Raw genomic sequence first — 10,787 nt, forward strand, 5'->3', positions numbered from 1 at the left:
GTCTGTTCTCTCGAAGATTCGTGCCTCTAGCTTCTTGTTACCCTCTCAAATTATTCCGTCTATCGGAAGTCCCTTTTTCTCACCTATCCGGAGTATGTCAGAAGTTGATTTCTGTTTCTTTTCACCGGAGGCCATCATTCCAGTTATCATTCTCAATTTATCCCGGTGCATCGGCAAATATTCTCTATTCAGTTCATGATCTCTTCGTTCACTTGTATCTAAATTCCCTCAAGTATCTTCATTCGTTCTCTAATTCTTACCGGTGATTCACCCCCTTTACTTCATTCGTTTTCAATTCTTTCGATGGTTCATTCAAGATTTCTCTTCCTTTGTTATCATATCAATTCATTCGTTGTTTCCAAATTCCACCGGTGGTTCCATCAAGACCTTCTCAAGTTTGCTCTATATCTCTCTTAATCCTTTCTACGAGAATAAGTAGTATGAAAAATCCATTGCTTGTCATTAATTTAATTTGATGAAGGATAAGCATACAATAAATCTTATTCTCATTTCATCCAAGTGAGTAATCCTTCCTTCGGAGTTTGTTCTTGAGGAATAAATTCTAGTTCCAAGTGCTTCATCTTTTATTTTCCGGAGTTCAAATTTCCTCGGTCATCTCGTCGGAACCTCCATCTAAATCATCGCAAGGCTCATCTTATTCTTTCATCCTTCATTTTATCTCGTCATCCTCTTGTTACCGGAGTTCTTCATGCTGGTTCTTCTTGATTTAATTCATTCTTCGAGAGTTCATCAAGTATCATTACGTCCTCTCTAGTTCATGTTCTATTCCTTCCATTTTAGTCGGAGTGCTGCCTAAATCCTTTCAGTCTTATTCGTTTCTTATCTCGTTCTAACCGGAGTGATTTCATAGTCTATCTGATTCCATGAGCTTTTGATTCTCGTCATTCTCGTCGTTCCTCTCTTCTTCTCAAGTGCTCTCGATTCTTTGCTTCTTCTCTTGAGTTCTTGTTTCTCCTCATCCCTTTTCTCTCCCGTCTTGGTCCTAAGATCTCGGGACGAGATCTCTTGTTAGTGGAGGAGTGTTGTAACGCCCCGGATCCGATGCGCCGGGTGTCTGCCAGTTATTCGTCGTTGTTGCCATGTCATTTGCTTGCGTGTTGCATTTTATCATGTCATCATGTGCATTTCATTTTGCATACGTGTTCGTCTCATGCATCCGAGCAGTTTCCCGGTTGTCCGTTTTGCAATCTGGCGCTCCTATGTCCTCCGGCGTTCCCCTTTCGTCTCTTGTTGTGAGTGGGTGTTAAACTTTCTCGGAATGGACCGAGGCTTGCCAAGTGGCCTTGGTATACCACCGGTAGACCGCCTGTCAAGTTTCGTGCCATTTGGAGGTCGTTTGGTACTCCAACGGTTAACCGGGTAACTGTAAAGCCCCTCTCTCTTTGCAGCCCAACACCCCTTCCAACGTGGCCCAAAACCTATCTAACTCCCCTCCATGCTCTCGGTCGTTCGATCACAATCGCGTGGCCGAAAACCGCTCCTCATTTGGACTCTCCTAGCTCCCTCTACCTATAAATAAGCCCCTCCCCCGAAATTCCCGCAGTCCAAACCCTAGCCTTCTTCCCTCTGCGCCACCGGACAAACCTCCCCACCGCACCGGAGACGTCCGCCGCCGCCGCCCGAAGAATCCCAGAGCGCCACCTGTCCCTCCGCCGCCACCCGTCGCCGCGGCCCAGCGAGCCCGCAGCGGGCCCGCCCGGCCCATCGCCGCCTCCCGCGCCCCGAGGCCGCAGCCTCCCAGGCCCGCGCCTGGATCCAGCCGTGCCGCCGCCGTTGCGCCCCGCCGCTGCGGTCGCCGCCTCCGCCGCCCCGGCTCCGCCGCGCCCGCCGCCGCCCGGCGCGCCGCTGCCCGGCCGGCCCCCGTCTTCTCCGCCGCCCGCCATGGCCGCTTCCTCCCAGCCTCTCCCTCGTCCTCCGGCCACCACCACATCGATCTCCGGCGAGATCCGGCCTGCCTCGTTTTCCGTGCATCAGGTTGACCTTCCCCTCCGAAATTTGCCGAAGTCCCCGAGTAATTCAGTAATTTTCATGCCATGTTTGTCATGTCGTATGTCTGCATCCGTAGCTCCGTTTCGTGCGTGTAATATGTCAAATTGTTCGCCTCGACAAGTACATCATTTCATTCCATTTCATCATATTCATTTGAGGCCATCTAGATGTCTGAATCATTGTTGTAAGTGTGCTTCATAATATTTTCTGATGTCTGTTATCAGAATGAGCTCTTTTGTCATTTTTGCCATGATTGATGTGTGCATCCTATGAGGTTGATGTCTACATGTGTTTTGAACTATGCTATGTCTTCTTTACATAGGTGCTTACCATGTATTTTTGTGATCAATGTGGTGACTAGCACAAGCATGCAAACTAGGCATCGTGATGTTGCTAATTTTAGTCCCTGTTCTGCTGTTATTTTGATGCCATGTAAACTTGATGCTACAGAGATCCATGCATATTTAGGGATACTTAAGTAAGGGTGTTTTGAACATGTGGTTATTGTCTATCCATTCATGCCCCTTGTTGCAATTATGGAGTAGTCTAGCATGTCATTTGAGTGCTCTACTTTTGCTTCAAAATGTTTCCTGGCAGATTGTTTACGTGTTATTCAATTTGGCCAAGCTTGCTATAGTTGATCCTTGCATGCTATGGACTTGTTCTTACCTTGGTTTGTTTCACAAACATGTTTCCTTGATGATGTTATGCTTATCTTGTCATGCAATGACTTGTGGTGAGTGTTTCGAGCTTGTTAAGTAGTGTTCATGATGTTGCTGTTTTGCTAGACTGAATCTGTTATTTCATGATGCCATGTAAACATGTTGCTACTAATCATTCTATGCATAATCTGGAGATGTTCTATAAACATGTTTTGATCTACATGTCATCCTCTATACATCCATGCCCCTGGTTGCATTTATAGGTTGCTATAGCTTGTTGTAATCTTGCTCTAAATTTGCTTGAAAATGTTGCTGTCAGCCTGTTTACATTAAGTTCACTTGTTCCCATGTGTTTTGCTAGTGCTCCATGCACCCTATGACCTTGCTATTGCCATGCTTAGCTTCACAAACATGTCTTATTACTTTTGGTTGCCTTGCCATGCCATGTATTGCTCTGTAGTGAGTTGCACAAGCTCATTTACATGCCTTCATAATTATGTTCCTGCCATGTTTGAATCTGTTTAATAACTTGCTATGTTTACGTGGGTGCCATCATATTTTCTGATCCTTTTTGGCTTATGGTCAGTAAGGGACTTTTGATCTATGCATTTAGTAGATTCATGCCATGCCTTTGTTTGCTATTATAAGTTCTTGTAACATGTTGTTTGATAGCTCTGAACATTGCATCGTGATGTTATTTTCTACAAAGTCTGAAATTGTAATAACTTGCAATCTTACCATGTGTGTTTGAGCATGTTCTAGTGATTTCTAGAGATAGCTCAGTGTTCATGTTTTGTAATGATTTACCTGTACATCATGTCCATGCCTTTTGTTATTATGTTGGGGTGCTATAGCTTATTGTTTTGATGCTTGCAATATGCCTAGTTGCTGTTTTGGACAGATTATTGCTATGACTTGTTTCATGTGTGTGTGTTGAACCGTTGCTCCGTTTTGAATGTGCTCTATATGAAACTTGCTTAGAATTGCATGTAGCTTCACATTATCATGCTGCATCCATGTTTTGAGGTGTTTGCTTGATGTTTGGGTGCATTTTGCATCAATGCCATGTTTACCTTGTGTTGCTCATATCTTCTAGGCCATAGCTCCGAACTTAATGAACTTTATATGTAACTTGACTAGAATCTCGTGTAGATCATCTTTGTGCATCTTAACTTGATGTTAAAAAACTTGAACATAAGGTTTATTCAGATCTGGACCAATTTCGAAATATGCATATGAGGACTTACCGGAATTGTTATATGTTGTTCCCGGCCTCATTTAAACTTGTCTTGATGTGTTGCTCTTGTTTGCATCATCTCTTGCCATGAGTAGCTTCATGTAGCCTTGTCATGCATCATGCTTGTTGTGCATCATGTCTTGTTCATGTGTGGTGTGTTTACTATGTTGTGTGCTTCTTCTCGATAGTTCCTGTTTCGTTGCGATCATGAGGATTCGTTCGTCTACGCTTGGTTCGGCTTCACCCGTTCGTCTTCTTCATGGACTCGTTCTTCTTCCTTGCGGGATTTCAGGCAAGATGACCGCTACCCTGGATCTCACTACTAGCATTGCCATGCTAGTTGCTTCGTTCTATCGCTATGTTGTGTTACCTATCACCTGTTTATCAAGCCATCCCATATTGCCATGAACCTCTAACCTTTGACACCTTTCCTATGCAAACCGTTGTTTGGCTATGTTACCACTTTGCTCAGCCCCTCTTATAGCGTTGCTAGTTGCAGGTGAAGTTGAAGATTGCTCCATGGTGGACAAGATTTTGGTTGGGATATCACAATATCTCTTATATTATTAATGCATCTATATACTTGGTAAAGGGTGGAAGACTCGGCCTTTTGCCTAGTGTTTTGTTCCACTCTTACCGCCCTAGTTTCCGTCATGCCGGTGTTATGTTCCTGGATTTTGCATTCCTTACGCGGTCGGGTGATTTATGGGACCCCCTTGACAGTTCGCTTTGAATAAAACTCCTCTAGCAAGGCCCAACCTTGGTTTTACCATTTGCCTCACCACCACCTATCCCTTTTCCCTTGGGTCGGCCAACCCAAGGGTCATCTTTATTTTAGCCCCCCCCGGGGGCCAGTGCTTGTCTAAGTGTTAGTCCGAACCGAGCGATGTCCGGCGCCCCCTGGGCAACCAGGGTCAATGCCAACCCGACGTCTTGCTCATCCGGTGTGCCCTGAGAACGAGATATGTGCAGCTCCTATCGGGATTTGTCGGTGCATCGGGCGGCTTTGCTGGTCTTGTTTTACCATTGTCGAAATATCTTGTAAACCGGGATTCCGAGTCTGATCGGGTCTTCCTGGGAGAAGGTCCATTCCTTCGTTAATCGCGAGAGCTTGTCATGGGCTAAGTTGGGACACCCCTGCAGGGTATAATCTTTTGAAAGCCGTGCCTGTGGTTATAGGCAGATGGGAATTTGTTAATGTCCGGTTGTAGACAACTTGACACCAGATCCGAATTAAAACGCATCAACCATGTGTGTAGCCGTGATGGTCTCTTCTCGGCGGAGTCCGGGAGGTGAACACGGTTTCTGTGTTATGTTTGACATAAGTAGGAGTTCAGGATCACTTCTTGATCATTGCTAGCTTCACGACCGTTCTGCTTGCTCTCTTCTCGCTCTTATTTGCGTATGTTAGCAACCATATATGCTTAGTTGCTGCTGCAGCCTCACCACTTTACCCCTTCCTTTCCCTTTAAGCTTTGCTAGTCTTGATACCCATGGTAATGGGATTGCTGAGTCCTCGTGGCTCACAGATCACTACAACAACAGTTGCAGGTACAGGTTGTGCGATGATCATGACGCGAGAGCGATGTTTGCTTGTATTGGAGTTCTTCTTCTGCTTCTTCTTAGATCAGGGGATAGGTTCTAGGTCGGCAGCCTGGGCTAGCAGGGTGGATGTCGTTTGAGTTTCTGTTTGTGTTTCATCCGTAGTCGGATGATGCTCTGATGTATTGTGATGTTGTATTCGTGTGGCATTGTATGCCTCTTGTATGTATCCCCATCTATTATGTAATGTTGATGTAATGATATCCACCTTGCAAAAGCGTTTCAATATGTGGGTCTATCCTTGGTGGGACCTTCGAGTTCCTTTTGGATAGGGTCGCATATTGGGCGTGACAAGCCGCTTCCCACCGCAAGACGCCCCTGCCGCCACCGCGTAATCTAAATTTTCCATGAAAAACCTTCGGATTGCCATGCTCAAAATCCGAACGTTTATCATTTCCGTTTATTTTAGATCGATCATCGTATGAATGTAAAGTCGGAGTGAGACTGAATGAAATCTATGGTTTGATCGATTGAATGTTGTGCTATAGTCATATCAAATTAAATATAAAACGGCATCAAGCCACATGTATTCCTTCTCATCCAACGACCTAGACTGCTTCAATGTCCAACCCTCAACACGTTTTGCGTGCAGTTAATTTCATGCCAAAAATAGTGCTAATCACATAATAACATGCAAATAATATCCTACTTAATATCCACATGCACTTAATATACTTCCAAATTAACGTGCATTGCACGTACACATTGACTAGTGCTACTAGTATGTGAAACTGGTGCCGTAACTTGTGAACGCATCCAGATATGGTCAACGGCAACATCTGCAATGGCGGGTGTGTGAGGTAAATACATTTGGTAACAGAGTGGAAAAGGGGGGTTTTGTAGTTGAGAGAGTTAGAGATCGAAACATGGAGAGAAATAATGATGTGTGTAGGAAACCGATAGCTTCCTAAGGTGGTTAGGAGAAGAAGATTGACCATACAGGAAGTATGTAGCGTGTGTGCCGAGGTGGGGGTGGGGCTAAAAACAACATTTTAATGTAGATAGTATGAGACTTAATATCGATGTTTCAATTTGGTGTACATTGTAAGATTTGAACTGAGGACCATGCATATGGGTAATTATTTCGAATTCATGCCATACTAGGTTTCGAAAAGTTGACATTGACTCGATTTGTTGTGCTATTTTGTAGGTCATATGTTTGAATCCATCCAAAAGTTTCCTCACTACCATGGTGTTCATCATATATATATGAATTTGTATTAAAAAAGTAGCATGGATACAGTGAAATGCGAAATCCATGTTAGAATTAGAGATCGCTAGGTGACACACACTCTAATTCAAACAACTAATTATGTGACACACACTCTAATCCACGTTAGCGTGGATACCCTGGATATTGTTTCGATTTTTTTCAAATAACTCCTCATTAATTAATTTATAGTATCTCGTTTCGAATGACTAATTATTTGCAAGGAAAACACGGGCATGGTAATACATATAGATTCGTTTGCAAATGAAAGAAGATTCGTTTGTATTCTCAAATGTAGGTGCACTAGGCAGACCAGGGCCGTGTCATGGTGGTCGTGTGTGTCGGATGGACGCTTAGCACCCAGCCACCCACCCCCTCCCTCCCTCCCCCCCCCCAAAAAAAAGAATGATGACAAAATAAGTTAGTGCTTCCATGTTTCGGATTGAAATATCTGGCGGCCCTAATTCCAGCCCTGCAAAATCTCCCTTCTCCACCGTCCCCTTCCGCTCCAAGATTGCTCAAATCCCTAATCCGCCGCCAACCCGGGCAAAGTTCGAATCGCCCCCCGTCTCGTCTCTTTCCCTACCTTTGTGCCAGACGACAACGACGAAGACGATGGTCGTGTTTCACCTCCGCACCGGAGCTACCTCATCTACGCCCTCGTCCATCGCACTGGGTGGTCCACCAATAATGTCGGCCGCCGCAACCGACGTGCGTCACAGACACCGACTTCCACCACATCAGGTGCGCTTCACCGACACCTTCTCCCACCTCACCGGGGCTACTTCACCGAGCACATCGTTGCACCTCCGCCCCTCGAGGCCATTGGGGCTTCACCAACGATCTCGTCCACCGCATCATAGTGCTCCGCTGCCACTCAAGATCTGGATCCGTGTGCGGCCAGCCAACGCCAGCGCATCACCCTCAATGGCTCTGAAGTGACCCGTACTCTAGCTAGGCGAGCATGCCCAAATGCCGACCCGAACTAGGTATCCACACATCACTCCCGTGTGCACTATTCCGACGATGTTTGGATATCCTTTCACTGCTCTCTTAGCTTCCATGCCTATGCAACTCTGACTTTAACTCTTATTTCTTCTGGAGATATCATTTGAAACAAGCAAACCATTTTTTAGCGAAGCATGACGACGCTACGGGATCTGGTATACATCCTGCACACCCATATAGCCTTGTAAGTATCTGTCCTCCGGTACAACAGCATGGTCGAATCCTCTTATTTGATCAACCATTTGCCATGTCAAAAATGAAGAGGGGATGCAAGGAGCACAAGGCCTGCACATCCAAGCAAGTGGTAACATGGACTTGTACATGGAACATCCCAAGCGCAAGCAGAGCTGCAGTGAGCCTGTACAATGAGCTAGCGCAAGTCCCTGCATTTCATTTAATTCGTACTGGCATGCACATATGATTTGTGTGGAGTGGCGGATCCACAAATTCAAATTACCATGGGCGAACATTTAACTTAAAAAATACGAAGGCACTTGCACTTCGGAAATCAACACAACTTGAGAAATGTGCAGCTACATGCACTTTGAAAACTAGCTAATGATCCAAAGTAGTTCAGATTATAAACACTAAATGATGCAAGCACCAAAAAACAAAAAATGCAATATGGTGTACAAGTACTACAAACATGGTCTGTACCTTCTTAAATTATTCGTTCTCTAGCTGAAAATATCGAAGTGTAATTGCACCTATAACCAGTGCGCAAACTGCATATCAATATATCTATCCTGCACAAGTATGCCAATAGTTTCAGACAATAGATTAGAAAAGTATTTAAGCTACATTGTCATGTGATACGTCTCCGTCGCATCTATAATTTTCGATTGTTCCATGCCAATATTCTACAACTTTCATATACTTTTGGCAACTTTTTATACTATTTTTGGGACTAACATATTGATCCAGTGCCCAGTGCCAGTTCCTGTTTGTTGCATGTTTTATGTTTCGCAGAAACCCCATATCAAACGGAGTCCAAATGGGATAAAAATGGACGGAGAATATTTTTGAAATATTTGGGAATATGGGAGGAAGAATCAACGCGAAACGGTGCCCGAGGTGGCCACGAGGTAGGGGGCGCGCCCTTGACCCTCGTGGGCCCCTCGTAAGGTGGTTGATGCTCTTCTTTTGCCGCAAGAAAGCTAATTTTTGGAGAAAAATCTGGGCAAAAGTTTCAGTCCAATCGGAGTTACGCATCTCCGGATATAAAAGAAACGGTGAAAGGGCAGAATCCAAGAACGCAGAAACAGAGAGAGACAGAGAGACAGATCCAATCTTAGAGGGGCTCTCGCCCCTCCCATGCCATGGGAGCCAAGGACCAGAGGGGAAACCCTTCTCCCATCTAGGGAGAAGGTCAAGGAAGAAGAAGAAGAAGGGGGGCTCTCTCCCCCTTGCTTCCGGTGGCGCCGGAACGCCGCCGGGGGCCATCATCATCACCGCGATCTACACCAACAACTTCACCGCCTTCATCACCAACTCTTCCTCCATCTATACAGCGGTGTAACCTCTCTTTTACCCGCTGTAATCTCTACTTAAACATGGTGCTCAACACTATATATTATTTCCCAATGATGTATGGCTATCCTATGATGTTTGAGTAGATCGGTTTTGTCCTATGGGTTAACTGATGATCGTGATCGGTTTGAGTTGCATGTTTTATTATTGATTCTGTCCTATGGTGCTCTCCGTTTCGCGCAAGCGTGAGGGATCCCCGCTGTAGGGTTTGCAATATGTCAATGATTTTCTTATGGTGGATGGCGTGAGTGACAGAAGCACAGACCCGAGTAAGTACGTTGTTTGCATATGGGATAAAGGGGACTTGATGCTTTAATGCAATGGTTGGGTTTTACCTTAATGATCTTTAGTAGTTGCGGATGCTTGCTAGAGTTCCAATCATAAGTGCATATGATCCAAGAAGAGAAAGTATGTTAGCTTATGCCTCTCCCTCAAATAAAATTGCAATAGTGATTACCGGTCTAGTTATTGATTGCCTAGGGACAAATAACTTTCTCGTGACAAAAAACTCTGTACTAAAACTAACTTAGTTGTGTCTTCATCTAAACAGCCCCTACTTTTTATTTACATGCCTTTTATTATCTTGCAATTCTATGCAACAACACCTACAAAGTACTTCTAGTTTCATACTTGTTCTAGGTAAAGCGAACTTCAAGCGTGCGTAGAGTTGTATCGGTGGTCGATAGAACTTGAGGGAATATTTGTTCTACCTTTAGCTCCTCATTGGGTTCACACTCTTACTTATCTAAAGAGGCTACAATTGATCCCCTATACTTGTGGGTTATCAAGACCTTTTTCTGGCGCCGTTGCCGAGGAGTCATAGTGTGGGGTGAATATTCTCGTGTGTGCTTGTTTGCTTTATCACTAAGTAATTTTTATTTGTTGTTCTAAGTTGTTCTCTATCTTTAGTTATGGATATGGAACACGAAATACCAAAAAAATAGGTGTACTTGCTACTCATGGAGATGGGGAACCTCCTAAAACCCTCGATGCTCATTATGTGAAAAATATTATGTACTACTTCGATAATCCTGAGAAAAGCCCATTCAATTATGTTATGGGAGACACGTTGGATCAACGTGAATACTTTAGGGATTATCACTTGACACAAAAAGGGAACTATTATGGGATAAAATTCATATGTTACATTGGTATGCTCGGGATCTATGCTTGAGACATGATTCTACTTGCTGCTCTAGGATGAAGGCTCCACACCTTCCCTTTTCATGCAAATTTAATGATAATGAAACCTTGGCTTCTTATGCTAATGGTATATATGATTACTATGATGTGGAACAAATAGAAGAATTTGTTGCTTTTATGGGTTCTTATGAAATTGAATCTGTGTTTAAAGAGTTTGAAGATTTTGATGATTCAGTTTATAGACCTGAAAATTTAGCTATCCTTAAATATTGCTACGAGAATTATGAATTCAATTCCGATATTGAAGCGTTTATTGAAAGAGTCTCCGCTGTCCAAGAAGAGACTAATATTTTGCAGGAGTCTATGGAAGATGAAATTGATGAAA

Source organism: Triticum aestivum, chromosome 7B (genome assembly GCF_018294505.1).
Source record: "Triticum aestivum cultivar Chinese Spring chromosome 7B, IWGSC CS RefSeq v2.1, whole genome shotgun sequence".
Taxonomy (NCBI): domain Eukaryota; kingdom Viridiplantae; phylum Streptophyta; class Magnoliopsida; order Poales; family Poaceae; genus Triticum; species Triticum aestivum.